We start from the raw sequence: 16,491 nt of genomic DNA, 5'->3' as shown, positions 1-16,491 counted from the left end.
ACAAGACTGACTTTACACATAAGACTAAAGGACTAAACATAGAGAAAACACGAGGCAAGGAGAGACATGGGAACATAACAGAGGCAAGAATACAAAGGGACACAAGAAATAAACTGAAATCGGGAACAGAATAAATAAGAAACTAGACCTGGGAAATATAATGAAACAAATGCACATAAAAGATACAAAACTCAAAGGACTCAGGAACCATGACAATCATACTTTTAGCTGCTTCATGTGTGTGGTGGTATGCAGCAAAGATACCACAAGATTTTGGCAAATTTTACTGCTGAGAAAAACAAAGCATTAAAAAGTAATTCTCCACAGTGCTTTCATAGCAAGGGTTTCAAAAATAAATCGGTTGCAAAGTGGGCTCAGGGGCTCTGTAAGGTTCATTAAACACATTATAATTGCATCTGACATATCAGCTGACTCCTCATGACTTGTTAGAAAGTGAGAAATCCGTCAGCCTTTATTAATGACTCTCTATAGCCACAGTACAGATGCCTTATTAGAAAGTAAGGCCTATTACCCTATATTAATGACTGACTTTGCTAACTGCAGACTTCAGGGTTTATTAGAGACTTTAGAGACTTTTCACAGTGTAATGCTGAAGGATAACCAATGTATAAGAGTTTTCTTCACAACTTAGAATCAAGTTTGTAATCTTATATAATCCTACTCTGCACCACCGGATTATTCTGTTTCGCTTCCAACTGCTCCTAAAATGTAGCATTAATGCAAAATGGATATTTAAGCTAAACTCGTGGGACTGTCGTAGCACATCTGCATATGTGTCAGAGACACAGACACAGTGAGGAAATGTATAGATATAAGCTCAGCTGTAATCCAGAGGTCTGCCAGGAGTGCAGGTGTGACAGGGATTTAGCATCTGTTAGTCCTCTGCCAACATCCAACGCAGTACTAACCGTTATCCTCATGCATAATTACCCCTGCACACACTCCATGTGGCTGATTCTTCTCCACAAGATTGCCCCAGTTGCTGTCTCAGCTCACTTTTAGAGCCTGATTTAGCAGCAGATTACAAAGTTAGATTAACACCAGCAAGCGTTGGGAATTACTTTCAAAAGGAGACCCCAGATCAGCGCAGAACTGTTTCCGCTGCAGGATCAGGTCTGGATTTTCTGAAGGCTACCTAAGCTTTGCTTTGAAATTAATGGGGAGATTGTACAGGGATATTTAACTGTTGTTATTCAGTTTCTTCCCATTGTTATAAAATGAACCTTTAGGAATTGTTATTGGTCAGGTTTTCTATTTGGATTATATATCTATCTGGCACATGGGGTAAGATGGAGGTGAGGTAAAGAGAACTGATCTGAAGCCTGGATCTTCTCCATGCCTGCTTCATGCCCTGGGGGACGGGGCTATGGCCCCCCACACCCTCTAGCAGACCGTTACATGGAGAAACCTTCTGTATACAAGCGCGCTGATCCACACAGGTGTGCACACGGGTGTTCACTGTTCGTAGACATAAACTACACCTTTCTTAGCTGCTACTTCAAAGCACATTGTGCGCTGTCTGTCCTGTGTGCTGCACAACAACATTCAATATTTAGTATTTACTGCTGTTCACACTTAGATTAACGGGATGGTGTTGTGTTTAGTATGTTGCTTTGTTTTTTTTTTTTGCTTGTTTTCTCTTCTTTTTCTCTCAACAGGTGATCCAGGAGATTTTTTTTTCTTTTTCTCTTTGTCTTTGTAAGTGCCCTTCCTCACTGTCCCTCTTCCCTTCTGTTTTTCTTTTCCTTCCTCTCTTTCCTATCCCCCAGTCATGTCTGTCCCATCTGTAACAACCGAAAATAAAATAAATAATAACAACAAAGGTTGATCAAATGGACCAATACGGCAATGCCATGATGATCCATTTGGCAAAATAAATCCATTTGGTATCCTTGTTGGTCTTCAGACAACAATTCTGACGGCTAAAGAACCAAATGGGACAGACAAAAAAAAAAAAAAAAAAAAAAAGAGAACTGATCATATTACCTTTATTATCTGTATACTTTGTAAACAGACAAAGAAAAAAAATCTCTCTTTTCATGAGTGCCAGAGCATCAACTGCCTGGCCTCAATTTGTGCAGGAAATGGAACAAATGTGGAAACGTGGTCTACAAATTTCAACTGTTGGAGATAGCCACATTACTATATCAAGCACAAAGTCAATAACATGAACCTAAAGTGCAAAGACTTTTGTATTTCCTTTTTGATGGGAATTTCTACTAATATCCAATTACTTTTTCTGGGAAATAAATAAATAATGTAATACTTTTGTGAAAAGTAACAAGTAATGTACAATATAATGATTTTTATATTGTAAAGTTTTTTGATGTTTCCATAGGCTTTAAGGGGGGAAGGTAGCAGTGGGGTGCTGATTATCAAAAGCACTTGATTAATTGATCATCAGTAAGTGTGAGCAAGCTCTGTAAAAGCGGAAGTTTTGGCCACTGTGTGTTATCAAAGAACTAAAGAGGAAAGATTTCAACTTTGAACATTAGAACTGAAAGAGAGAGTACTTTTGTTTTTACCATGACAAAATGTGAATCAACCAGATTTCCTTTCCTAATCTGGCTGATTCATGTATAATCCTCATCACTAAAGCATGTGTCATAAAAGCTGTCATATTTAAGGTATCTTGATTGATTCATAATGTAGGAAAATATTCCTTAAATAAATGCCATTTGCTGTCTATCTATATTAACTAATAAACGTAACATCCATTGGAACACAAAAATGGCAAAAGTTGACAAAAAGTATACTGAACATTATAATTTAACATTACCAGCTTTTTTCACTTACTGTATTTCCACATATAGTGACCTTTTTCCCCTGAGCTGCTGTTTGTAGCTGTACTTTTCTAATTACCTGTGTTTAATACATAATTGCTTTTAATTTATTGTTTTTGATGCATTCCTGCCCTGTTAAGTTAATACAAAAGTAAGACTGTTTAATATTAAAAGCCCTCAAGAAAGTGTTCCAAGAATAGAAATACTTCCTTTCTTACAAAAAGCTAGTCAGCTTTTAACATATTTACAACTTTGCAGGTCTTCTGTCTCATACAAATACAAAATACTGGACTCTAGAGCAGAGAGACATGTTCTCCAACGTGCCTCCTTCTGGCAATTCAATGGTGGTTTCCAGGAGAACGGTACTTGTGTGACTGCATTGTGCCAGGTGTTCTGTTCAGTTTGGGGCAGGGGGGTTATGGTGTGGAGGTTTTTTTTCTTAGGAGTTGGGCTCAGCACCTTAGTTCAAGTGAAAAGAACTCTTAAAGCTTCAGCATGGACGTGCACAAAGCAAGGTCCATAAAGCTATGGGTGAGTGAGTTTGGTGTGGAAAAGCTTGACGGTCCTGCCCAGAATGCTGACTTCAACCCAATAAAATACCTTTGGGATGAATTAAAGCATAGACTGTGAGCCAGGACTTCTCATCCAACATCAGTGTCTGACTCACAAATCTGCTTCTTGAAGAATGGTCAAAAATTCCCATAATCACACTCCTAAACTTTGTGAAATTCCCCCCCAGAACAGTTGAATTATAGCTGCAAAGGGTGGGCTGACATCATCTGAAACCCTATTGATTAAGAATGTGATGTCACTCAGATTCATATATATGTGTGTGTGTGTCTCTGTGTGTGTGTGCAGGCAGATGAGTGAAAAATTCTCAGGTATTACTAATATTCTCAGCTATCATTAATTAAAATCTGATTAAGTGCACATGATTGGACTCAAGAAGGTGTAAGCTGTTTTATTTAATCTTTACTTTGCCACAGATGTGTGTGGAATTAACGTGCCACAGTCTTAAAGGTTTTCTAAGGCTTTTGGAGCACCGCTGTAGAAGCTTGAGGCAAATTGATTTAAACCGACCTCCAAATTATTTGAAATCAAATATTTCACTGTAAGGAAAACTCTTTTCAAGAAAGTACTTCAAAATCCTCCCAGGACTGGCTTTTCTAGCAAATTCAACACAAGAGCAGATCATTTTACTCAAAAACAAACAAACAAATAAATAAATAAATACATAAATCACCAATAAGCCTCGCATTTATTCTCCAGGTAACTCTTTCCACTGTTAAGGCGTACGTGGCTGCAATCAGAAACAGACTGCAAAAATTCAACCTGCAATGGAGAAATGCCAGCAAAAGGCTTTGCTGTCCAAAAAGAACATTAGTGCAAAACTACAATTTGCCAATGAACATGTAGGCCAAGACCACATCTATTGGTATAATGTGGTCTGCAGAGATGAATCAATGTTAAGAGCTGCACAGCCACAGTAATAGCAGTCATTTTGGCCCAGATGTTAGGGAATAGTGAACAATTAGTCAAAAAGGCCTGGGAAGTTTTTTTCTTACAAAAAGGGGCATACGTAGCTTTTGAAGCCTGTAAGTCACTTCCAAAGTTTACTTGTCGGCATATATGTGGGGAACAAATTAAAGGAAAGAGCTCTACCTTTGTCCCCCTGCAGTAAGGGGATTTGGTGCCTCTGTTTAGTTGCCAGGGGATTTTTCTGGCATTGTTTGGGTAAACGTCTCCCTTTAGAGCAAAGAGTCCCTGCAAATCAATACAAAGTTAGACAGACTGATCACCCTTATCCTGTGATGAAACAGTTCTTTTATGATGGGAGTGATCTCCTTCTGCATCACAATGCTTTCATCCATAGGGCACAAAGAGTCACTGAATTGATGTGATAAGGTCTTTACAGTCAACAGATCTCATCACCAAAACAAGCGAAATGATGGCTTAGTTAATGAGGGCAGACAAAAAGAGAGGAAGTGTGGGAGTCTTCCACAGACAAAAGCATAACTACAGAGGAAATAAGCGCATGCAGGACTTATATAAGACAAAAAAAGAAAAGATGAAAAGGTTGGTATGCAAGTTGTGCAAATGTCCCTGCTTTATCAGAAGGAAAAATGTCTCACTCCTTGCATTTTTTTCTCTCTCTTGCTATTTCTCTCACTGTCAATTTCAAAGGCCTTTCATCCTATCGCCAGATCTTCATTCTTCTTCATTTTATCTCCTACTGCCTCACTCTTTAATTCTTTAGGCAGTCAAAGCATAGAAGACAGCATGCTCAGAGAACAAAACACTGTGGGTGAAATTGAGCCTCAACATTTCACCTCTTGTCTGTCTTATTTTTGTTCCACTTCCTTCCCTTTCCTCTCTCTAATCAAACGGCCCACCTGCCTTTTAGTTCTTTTCGGAGGGGTGTCTCACTGCAGGGGATTTTATTTTTATTCCTCCCCTCTCTTCACCTCTCCTCTTCTCTCCAGAGTGTTGAGGTGTGATATATCATTCCCCTGGGCATTGGGGAGGCAGGTAGCCTTTTAAGGCTGTAGGTTCTTAGGGCTTGTTGATATAGTGATAGCCTGAAGAGATACTGAGCTTCTATTTAGGTGTACCTTTTTTTTTTTTTATGTGCATTTATTTTAATATATATGTGCATTTACTCTGTACCTTTGCGTGTGTGTAGATGCCTGGTTGTAAACTTCTCAGGTAGCAATTTTAAGCACACTAAAAACACATGAAAGCTACACAGAACACAAACAGGTAACCTCCTAATTTCATGTAAATATATTTGTCCTTTGTTTTCTTCCCTTTTGTTGCACGTCTCACACAGACACACACACACACACACACACACACACACCTGCGCACGCACGCACACGTGCAGGTTCAAGTGAGTCATTAACACAGCCATGCATCTCTGATTGATTGATATTAATAGACGGAGCAAGAGGACCTTTCAAATAGTCTCCCTTGCCATTGTCCCTCCCCTGTTCCCACATGCACCTCTTCCTCCTCTCTCTCTCTCTCTCTCTCTTCTTCTCTCACACTGCCTCAGCATCTCATCTCGGTGCCACCAGCAGCATTAACAGTGAGGCAGTAGGCAGACTCTTTTTTTCCCCCCACACACAGCACAGACAGGAGCCGGCACTGATGCGCAAATGCACAGAAACGCACACACTCACATGCACTGGAAGCAAACAGGAACCGGACAGAGACTCCAGCTGCAGCATGTCCACCGGCTGCAGTCAGACATGTAGGAGGAGGAGGTGCTCTGCTCGCTGTTCCATGTCCGTCTCAGTCCTCTAAGCACCTCCCATCCCCCCGCGTTCGCTCCCTGGCTCTGCGGTTGCTGAGGGGCTGGCTGGAATGACCCGGGAGAGCGGGAGACACAAGGAGATGCGCTAGATGGGGCTGCCGGCTGGGAGGACTCTCTGATCCTTGCTCCCTCCTCCTCTCCATGCCGACAGAGACAGCAGAGCTCTGATCTGTCCCACAGATGTATGCCCATATAGGAGGGCATGGCTGTGTAACGCGAGGGTCTTCAACAAGCACAGCTTGAGAGAAGGACCACCACAGAGACACCAGGTAAGAGGTGCACAGCTGGGGCTACTCTGTTGGATTTCCATCTATATTGATCTGCGCAGATGTGAAGGAATCGGCAATGTGTCTGAGATATAGAATATGTCATTGGTTTTTTTTCATCCTCATCAGTGTTCAACTGTTGGCTTGGTTATTTACTGAAGGTTTGTATCTGTTTTGTTTGTGTGTGCCTGCTGTGCTGCATGGCCATTGATTAGAAGGGAGATGGGTCTGTGGATGAGCACTGTGGCAGCATAATAATGGAATATGTCTCCTGGAGGACATGGTCTGATATCCATCTGAGGAATGTCAGTGGGAATGAAGAGGAAACAACAGAGAGGTAGCAGGAGCGGGGAAGAAAAAGCAAAACAGAACAAGTGATTGAAAGTCCATGACATTTCGTATAATTTATATGACTGTCATATACTGTGGGCTTGTGCTGCTTTGGGGCTGGGAGGAGGGGGACCATTTTGCTTTGTTTTTTTTTTTGTTTTTTTTCTCCTACTGCTTCATTTGTAATTCATATATTCATCCCACACTCCACATTTGGACAGTTTTTCAATTACAGTCTAAAGGCTGTATTTCACGGAGTGGCAGGGTAGCTGAAAGTGCTCATGTTGAAGAAATGACGCAAAAATGCCACACAGGACTTTGAAGAAATGATGCCGACTTGCAGAGCGGGACTGGCCCACGGGTACGAGTATGGCACAGATGAGGGTAGAAGTTTGGGTATGAACACAGGAAGAGCGGTGAAACTGCAACAAACACATGTTGAAGCCGTGTGAGGTTAACACAGAGGATGCAAGTGAAACTGAACAATCACAATTATTAATACGAAAGATGAAATGGTGGTGGCATCCCCTGCAGACCAGGGAAAAGGTCAGTTTACAACCTCTACTAATGAAGGATCTTTCCCCTGAACTCACCTCTAACACTCATTACAGGACTTTAAAATGGTTACAATGCCTTTATTTTTCTGTGTATATCAAAGACCAGGGGGCAGCAACAGCCTCAAAGTGCATTTCAGAGATTGGCTCTGGGTGAATGTGCTTATGCAGAGGTGCCTGTGGCTGAAAGAGATGAGCTGTCCGGTACCGTCGCATGGAGCATACATCACTGAACGCAGGGCCATGGACCCAGGAGGAATCAACAGAAAGAAATCCATTACTTAGATGACCAGGCATCTCTGATCTCATCATTTGACTAGGCAGGCTATAGAGACAGTGGGTAGGAGCAAATAGAGAGAATGAGAGCATTGAGGGAAGCCAGTCAGATGTGGAGAGAACACTTGCTTCAACGCCATGATTAATTCTAGAGGCAGTACATTCAACATGTGCCAAGAAATATCAATATTTTCCATTATGCGGCGTGTTTAAGAATGGACGGTGGCTGATTTAAAGGTTGTTTTTAAAAGCCATACTGCAACATCCATCTAAATGCCACTCAGCTCACTCAGAGTCTGGTTAGACTGGGGTTTGATAGAGTGGATGTCTGAGGTTGATTAGGTGTGCTTTTGCGGAAAATATATGCGTAGGTTGATTGTATGGCAGTAAACAAGAATCACTGGTGTAGAGCATAGTTTATCAGGTAAATTTTACTTCAGAAAAAACATGTTTTATGAATGTATAAAACATGATTTAAAGCCACATTAAAGCCCAATAATATTTTATGTGATCTTGTTGTACATTGCGCTTTCAGATGCAGCTGCTATGTCATCTTATCTGCCAAGTTCTGCTTAGTCATTAGAGGAAGCAATACAGCCCCAAGGTTATCGACTACAGCAAATTAACAAAACTTGCGATGCAGCCATTGCCCAAGTGCACAAACTTATCAACCTCTCATAATATGGCTCATTGAGAGATCCCGAGTAAGAGGCCCACCACTGACAAATACACAGCCTGGACATGCTTTCAAAATCCAATCAGCTTCATGTAAGGAGAACTAGCTGGCACAGGCTGGCAGTTCTGAAGAGGCACATAAAAGCACAGTTAACAGACTTGGCACTAGATAAAACCTACCGATTACACCAATTACAGTAGAGGGCATTTAAATGAGTGGAAACAACATGCATTATTTCAGTCTCATGAACATTTTACCCTGATAGTTGAGCACAAGTGGATAGCTCTGTTGCAAGACACGTGGGCACTCCAGAGATGCACATGAATAGGCACACTTGCACCAGCTGCTTTGATTTTAAATCTAAGCAGTGATGCCTATCTACAGTCTTGTCAGGCACAATGATTTCTGTCCAGTTTTCAAAGCTCTGCAGGACTTGAAAGCAACAATGTAGAGTGTAATTAAAGGATAAGGGTAGGGATGTTTTTTATTTTTATTGCAATCAAATGTGGTTAAAAAAATGAATGACACTGTACAGCAGGTATTCCAGAGCTCAAAAATATGGAGCTATTACAGTCTTGTTGAGATAAATTATCCCTGTCTTTCCTGGAATGTTGGGATTTGCCGATCAGTACCACTGAATTGATTTTATTGACATCCAGCTGCAATATTAACCATCAGGGCAAGTTTAGGTCTCTAAACTCACCAAAATAGCTCTGACCAGTTCAGACATCATCGACCGAGATTCTGAGGGTATGCCATCTGTGGGTAACTTGTGGGGTCTCTGTGGACTGGACTTGTTCCAGCCTGTATCCTGCTGATGCTTCATCAGATTGGAAGTGGGGAGTCTGCAGACTAGGTGAAGGCCTTAGGCTGTTTATCATGTACAAGCCGTTTCTGAGCAGTTTTTTTGCATTGCCCTGCTGGGGGTGGCTGCTGCCATTGGGAGTACTGTTGCCACGGGTGGTGTGCTTGATCCGCAACAATGTTGCAGGTGGGTGGTAAATATCTATCTATCTATCTATCTATCTATCTATCTATCTATCTGCAATGTTCTGTTACAGTCACCCTTGACAACCAGCTGTTTCTGGTGCTGTATCTCAGGGCCAGTTTGGCCAAACTGGAGGCCACAGCTCAGACGCACACAAGACAGAAAAACAGTAATAAACTGGCAGTGTTACTGTGGTAATAAATATCTGAGTAACAACATGCATATTAATTGGTCTTTTGTGCCAGCAGATTTCTGAGAATCATGCTATTGCTTTGCAGAAGAGCAGTGCAGTGTGAACTCATTGCTTAACTTGGCCAGGATCCCAAACTATCAACTGGGAAAAGGAAGCATGTGCAGCATACATAAAAATAAAGCAGACTTTGAACACTGGATTATAATATATCTGTGTCCTTATGGTCAGCCCTCCACCTCAGAACCATGCTTCTCTTAACCTGTGGACTCACTATTAACCTGCTTTCAAACCACCACAGTTTTTTATTGGTTGGGATACATTACTTCGAGTACCCGTCTAATGAGACATGAAGATTATCCAGCAAGTCCAGTTTGAGAAAAACATCCCCGGGTGTGAAGGCCTATTAGATGCCAAAACACAGAATTTTTACACCTCTGGAAAGTTGTCACAGCGATGGTGATAAAAATGTCTTCCATCAAAACACTTGGTAACTAAAGGGTAGAGCAAAATGTTGCTTTAGAAAGTCAATCATAGCCCAACAGGCAATTTGCACAAGAGTGAAAACTCTTTTGGGAGGTCTATGCTGCACAAACACTGAAGCTCCATCCACATTGGCACTGGTGTGGTGACCAGAGGACCTAGAAAGTCAGCGACACTGGGTGACTTCAAGTAATTACAGGTGAAATAACCAAGACAGATACAAAGTGGGCAGATCCTTAACCTTTCCCAACTTTAGAGTGAGGACTTGAAGCGCCTATAAACAAGAATGCAGGCTATTGTTGATTGACACATTACCTGGTAGTAAATATATTAGAGGGCTATCTACAGTAGGCGTACCAGAGCTCGTAATGCCTGGAAAGCGACCAGCTGTCAGCTTCAAAGCCATATGTGTGGACGCAGCTTAAGAAAAAACTTTCTGTGGTAGAAGACATACTGTATTCTGTAAATAAGCTTGAGTATATCTTTGTTAAATGCATATTCATCAATGTGGGAGGAAGAAGAGCAATTTTAACCATTTGTCAGTAAAAAAAAAATACACAGATTCAATGTATGCAAGTTAGAATTTATGCATTTAAACAACGCCTCCTTGTGCAAGCTGTAGTTGCAACCTACAAAACCCACTCTTATTTTTGTTTACAATTAAGCAACATAAGTGGGCATGCAAACTGGTGAGTGCATGTTTGATATGTGAAAGGTTTGAGTAGAGTTTAACTCTTAACTCTGTGGTTCAACTTAACTAAGGAGGAAGTGAAAATAAACGATAGCAAGTGAAAACTTTTTTAAAAAGTCTCGTACTCCAAGCTCCGAGTCACCTTTCCTGCGCCCTAATGTATCCTTTAATGGGGTCATTTCAGATGGCAGAAATAAACGACGCCATTTAGCCGGAGAACTTGTTGGGTCTATAACAATAAGGAGCTTTTAGATCCCTTTTGCTGACTGTGTGAAACAGGAAATGAGCAGTTGTATATCTTGTTAAAATGATGTTTTTTGCTGAGTCACCCATCCACCTCAACCCTCATCCACCCCCATGCTCTGGCTTTGCCGCTGTACAACAATGGCACCTTATTTCCTCTTTTGCTCCCGTCATAATTACCACAACCATTTCTGGGCTCAGTCACTTGAACATGACCATATGTCATTTTGTGGCACTTCTGAAATGACTAATTTCATTTTGTCGTTGTAACTCACTCTGACCTCGCCCTTCATTTTGTACATTTTGAAGCCAAACATACCACATCACTTTTACCGTTAGCATACAGTGTAGAAAATAGCATATAAAAAATTAACATATAAACTCAAGGAATTAACTCTAACTCTGAATGCTTTCAAGCCAAGAGCTTTCAAGCCAGAAATGGAGGATTCAGATCTGTAGCAATGTACCAGCAGTATGCTGAATATGCTCAGGGTCATGAATCATCATTGGAGATATGTGCAGCCTTTGAGGAGAACATTTGCATTCTCTCAAACATAATATAATTTTGCATCCTTTACACACACATATACACACTCGCACAAGTCAAAACATAATCATCATTGGTAGGATCGTGTTGAAGATTTTTTCTTGTTGTTGCTGTTGTTGTTTTGCAGGGTACAAACATAGCCAGGGGCCATAAAGTTAATTACTTTTTTAACTGTGGCGTCACGTTCCCTTTTCTGTCACCATAGCGTGCCAAAGGCAGCATTAAAATATCCATAGCATTTCATGGTTGGGCGTCACAAATTTCCCATCTAGTCCACTCTCTGTGCCTCTGTGTCTTCCTGCAGGTTTTACAAAGAAAACAGATGACTGCAGTGTTTCTTGCAGGTTTGCTTTTTCAGAGGTTTTCATTTTTTAGCGGGCGGAAAAACAAGGATTTTAAATGTGCTACATTTGTTTACTATAAAAACTCGATTCTGCAAGTGAGGTCAGTTTTAGAAAACTAGCCATGGGTGATGTTGTGAGGAGAGGGAAGGTGGCGATATGGCCACTGAGGAATGAGCGAATCATTGAGGGAGCCTAAACTGAAGAGCCATCAGGGCCTTTTTTTATCATCATCTACAGTCCATGTCCACATGTGTAGAAAACACAAGTATTTACTCAATATTTCAAAAGGATTTAATGGATTTCTTTTACTGATGCTCTCCCTGTGTCTCTCTTTCAACCCCATCTCCCACCTCTCCCACTTCTCAGGTCCTGTTGTGTTGTTCCTTTCTATTCATGAAATCTTGTTTACACGTGCGTCTATACTGTTGAAATACTAGAAAACACGTGGAACAACAATGTTGATTATGCAAGCTTCAAATGGCTGCAGTTTTACATTTTTTAATTTGTAAAAGAGCTGATCTGCACAAGCAAAGGTTCAAACATTTACATGAATATTCTTAAGTAAAACAAAAAATCAAACTATTATCTAAACCTTTACTGTAAGCACTAAAACTGTCCTAATGCATGTTTTCACAGTCACTGAAATGTGTATTATACACAGTGCTGTGCAAAAAGTCTTCAACAACCCCTCATTTCTTTATATCTTGCTCAGTAGGAGCTATGCTTTCTTGTCATTTTTATACTAGTCTTGCATAATACCTTCCCGGCATTTGGAAGTTTTTTTTTTTCCTTTTTTAAAAATGTTTTTCTTTAGTCTTTGTTTTTTCAATTTATTTCATGTTTTCTTTTGTTTGTATATGACGCAGTGTCATATCTGCCCATACAGTAACAGACAACTTGGCAAATCATCAACTTTAAACTGTATCTTTAGACACTCGCAGCATGACACAAAAGCACATCTCTTGTTCCCATTTCATCAGTGGAATCTAAAATGATATTCTTAAGAAACAGGAAAGAATTCAGCAAAAGACCTGACAGAGTTACATCTGGCCCTTGTACTCCTCACTAACAACGACAAAAGGACTCAGTGGCTGTCAAGAAGTCATTCTTAAAGAAGGGAAACACCGAGCAGGGTGAACAGGTGCTAGTGGCAACAGGTCTTACGGACTGATAAATCCAGCTTTGAACTTTCTGGTTCAAATCATTGTCACAGAAGAGGTCAGGAGAGCAGTACAACAGCAGCTGTTGTAAAACACGGTGGAGGCTCTGTCATGGTTTGGGGCCATATTTCAGCCAGTGGTGTTGGAGATCTTGTCAAAATTAGTGGAATTAGAAAGCAGAAAAGTACCTTTAGATTATGACCCACCATGCAATACCATCTGAAAGCATCTGATTGGAAACAATGCCATTTTTCAGCATGGCAATGAACCCATACACACCACCAATGATGTAAAACAACAGAAAAGCACACAGAGGAATGCCTCTCCTCTTCTCTCCTCCCAAAGTGTGGGATCATCATCTTGTCAGAGGACAAAACAAAAGGCATCTAACATACAAAAAAAGTGGTTTGAATGTCCTTGAAGAAGCCCAGAGAACTTTTTTTAAACACTACTTACAGAAATTATAAGTTTTCCTAAGAGTGTTGCTATGTTGAAGAGTAAAGGTGGTCATACCAAATATTGACGTTGAAGCTTGGAATTGTATAAACTCTGCTTTTGCCTTCTATACTCTATTTCCATGTAAGTGCGCACGTGTTTGAATAAATTGGAAAATTACAAATTTCCTAACAAAATATCAAGAAATGAGTGCAGTACAAGTTTTTTGTATTATTTGAATAGAGGAATTACTCTTTTTTTCATATAATTTGAGTAAAAGTGACAAAAGTTGGATCAATATATTTTTTTAATGAAATCTGTTCATCGAGTCTGACAAACAGAGATGGGACACAAGATGCACAAAAGGATGTGGCGTCACAGATGATGGATGGTGCTCATTTTTCACTGCTGAGATCTAAAACTGTTAGAAAGTACATTTTGACAGCACATTTCAAGCATTCTTAGATGAGGTTTTAAAAAATACTACAAATGCATGAACAGCTTTTCACTTCTACCGAAAGCAACTTGAGCCCTGCCCCACTTTATGCATAGTTCAAGCCTCGAGAATCCTCTTCTGGTATTTTAATTGTCCCACAGGTAGAAACTCTGGGTTGCTAATCATGATCGTCTCCAAATGTGGGGCATTTCCTAACAAGCTGCCTGAAAAGAACTGCGTCACTCTTAAACCAGATATAGCTCTGTGAAGTGGAACCTTCACATCAGCAGAGAGTGCAGCTCTCCAAGATTTTTCTAAATCACAGCCTGCAGTGGACCTGCTGCCTCTTTCACAAAGCACCACTTTTAATAAATCTCTAGAAGTCTTGAGAAAAGCGCAAGATTTCCACGTCTGCTGCCATTGCTGCAAATTGGAAGCCTTACAGCTGCTCGCAAGATGGAGATTTGAGATCAGGAGATCGCACAGACACAGGATCCGTTATATAAACAACAAAAAGAGGGATGATGATCAGGGGAGTCTCACAGCTCATAGTTGTTTTATTTTTAACACTGCAACCACTTGTTTATTGACAAAATTGAACCATTTATGTAAAAGAGTACAACAGATCATCAAATCACTGATTTAGTGTAGAACTAGGAATCGTATGTTGCTGTTCTCTGGCTGTACTGTACACCAATAAAAAAAATTCCACCTCATAACAGTCACAAAATGGAGGCCAGAGCAACTACAGTATGGTAGCGTGTGAGCAGAGGATTTTTATAATTCTCCCCAACCATCCAGAAATGATTTGTTTCTCATTCTACACAGTGATGCAGGTTTTCCCATCGTGATTACAGACAAGCTTGAAGTAATCAGTCAAGTCAAGAAGCAGAAAGAAAAGAAAGAAAGGGGAACCAAACATAACACCGGAGTATTCAGCTGCATACAAAACTGCATTTTGTTAGAGGAAGCCTGTTCTTACTGTACTGCTGCTCCATGTGAGATCACAGAAGATTACTTTTCACATTTGCATTTTTTTTCTTGCATCTGCTGTTTCACAGTCATTTGTAATGAAAACTGTGTTTGACCCCAACCTCGCCACTGTGTTCTGACAATATTGTGCTGCTGAGCTAGCTCCTTCTTCTTCTTTTGGAAGTGCACTAATGCTTACAAACCACACAGAGTAAGCCTGGCTTTACCAACAGGTGTGTGATCTGTGGCGCAAAGTCCAACGTCATTTTTAACCCGTGTTGGACTCTCGGGGTTGCCCCTCGTCTCGCTGTCTGTTTAGGGAGCCTCAGAATTGTGCCTCTGCTTTTTTGTAGTTGACATGGTTCCACTGGTTTCATCATAACATGACCTTCAGCACACGCTGGGGCACTTTGCAGCAGAGTGTGAAGCAGATGGCATGAAGCCTCCGTTGCGGAAATGGGCACAGACAGCTGGAGACAGCATGGCCGAGTACTCATTCCTGACTGCTCTTGATGTCTTGTTCTCTTGAAGTCTGCATGCAAAGTTGGTGCATTGTAATGTAAAGTCTCTGTGGACGAATCTGTGGAAAAACAAATAACACACACTCCTGCTCACTGCTGGATTAATTGATTGATTAAATTTATGTCGCTCAGACCCGAGTGGACTCGGAGACTTGGAAACTTTGTTAATCAGCAGCATCTCGATCTGAGGTCTCAGGATTTTGTTCGCAAGTAAAGATAAGATGAAGCGAGACGGACCAGCAGGTGGTTTGTCAGTACAGCTGACCAAACAAGGAAGTGGAGACGGAAGATGAAGCAGTTGATTTAGATTTCTTATGAGCATGAGAGGTTAGAGGAGCCAGCTGCATTTGAGGTTATATAATCTCATCTGAGCTGTGAACACCTCTGGAGCCCACAGATGGAACTAGAAGGACACCTGAAATATTACTTAACCTGCTGCAACCACAGCCTAACTTTGGTTAGATGTAAAATGGGTGGATGGAGGAGGAGATGGTGGTACAGATAAAATACTGAAAAGCTCCTCTCACTGTTCCAATCACATTACACCTACTGCAAACGAAACACTGTTCCCTCTCAAGAAAATATCTAATGAGAGGTTAAAACTATGAGAATCTCTCCTGATACTTGTGATTTGTTGGAGTAAACATTTCTGAGGATTCATCTCAATCTTCTGTTATTGTCTTTCTGTGGAGATTTGCGAGGTTCTTTGAAGTGTGTTCTGCTCCCTCCCTGAAGCGGTGCAAGCCAAAGATAAAACCTTTCCTCATAATACAGGGATTCACTTCAAAGGTCTGAAAATGAAACACTTTGACATACTATCAGTGCTCACAGGTGTGTGTGTGCATACATGTATGTGTGTGTGTGTGTAGGTAAGTTTGCATGTGTACATTACCATGATTTTAAATTATTCCTTAAAAAGGAAGTTCATACTGAAAAAAAATCTATTTTTTAATTTTAACTAATTTTATGGAAGCCTTATCTGAAATATTGCAAACTGCTAGAGTGTGCAGTGTAACAGATAAAGTATAGATAATGCCTAGGTAGAAAGGCTATTCTTAATGTGCCTATTATTTCCAAAGGCATGCACGCTAGGTTAATTGGCGATTCTAAATTGGTCATAGGTGTGGATGTTAGCGTAGCTCTGTGTAGACTAGCAACCTTTCCACGCACCTCACAGCTCGTTAAATACAATAATTAGCAACATTTCTTCAGTTAAGTTAGCAGAAAATCGGATCCAGTTCCAAATTTTTGATAACCAC

The 16,491-nt window shown here is 40.7% G+C and overlaps 1 protein-coding gene across 2 annotated transcripts in view; it reads left to right on the top strand.

Annotated features, from left to right (window-relative positions):
• The first annotated feature begins 5,893 nt into the window (after window positions 1-5,893).
• The window catches only part of frmpd3 (FERM and PDZ domain containing 3), an 87,235-nt gene continuing 76,637 nt past the window's right edge, over window positions 5,894-16,491 (top strand). The window contains exon 1 of one of the 2 annotated variants that reach the window (XM_063491686.1): window positions 5,894-6,389. The gene's annotated coding sequence lies outside the window, so the exon portion shown is untranslated. The remainder of the gene's footprint in view (window positions 6,390-16,491) is intronic. The other variant, XM_063491696.1, reaches the window with a different exon arrangement.

The sequence above is a fragment of the Pelmatolapia mariae genome, linkage group LG2 (assembly GCF_036321145.2).
Source record: "Pelmatolapia mariae isolate MD_Pm_ZW linkage group LG2, Pm_UMD_F_2, whole genome shotgun sequence".
In the NCBI taxonomy this organism is placed as follows: Eukaryota; Metazoa; Chordata; class Actinopteri; order Cichliformes; family Cichlidae; genus Pelmatolapia; species Pelmatolapia mariae.
This window is presented reverse-complemented; position numbering and strand designations above follow the sequence as displayed.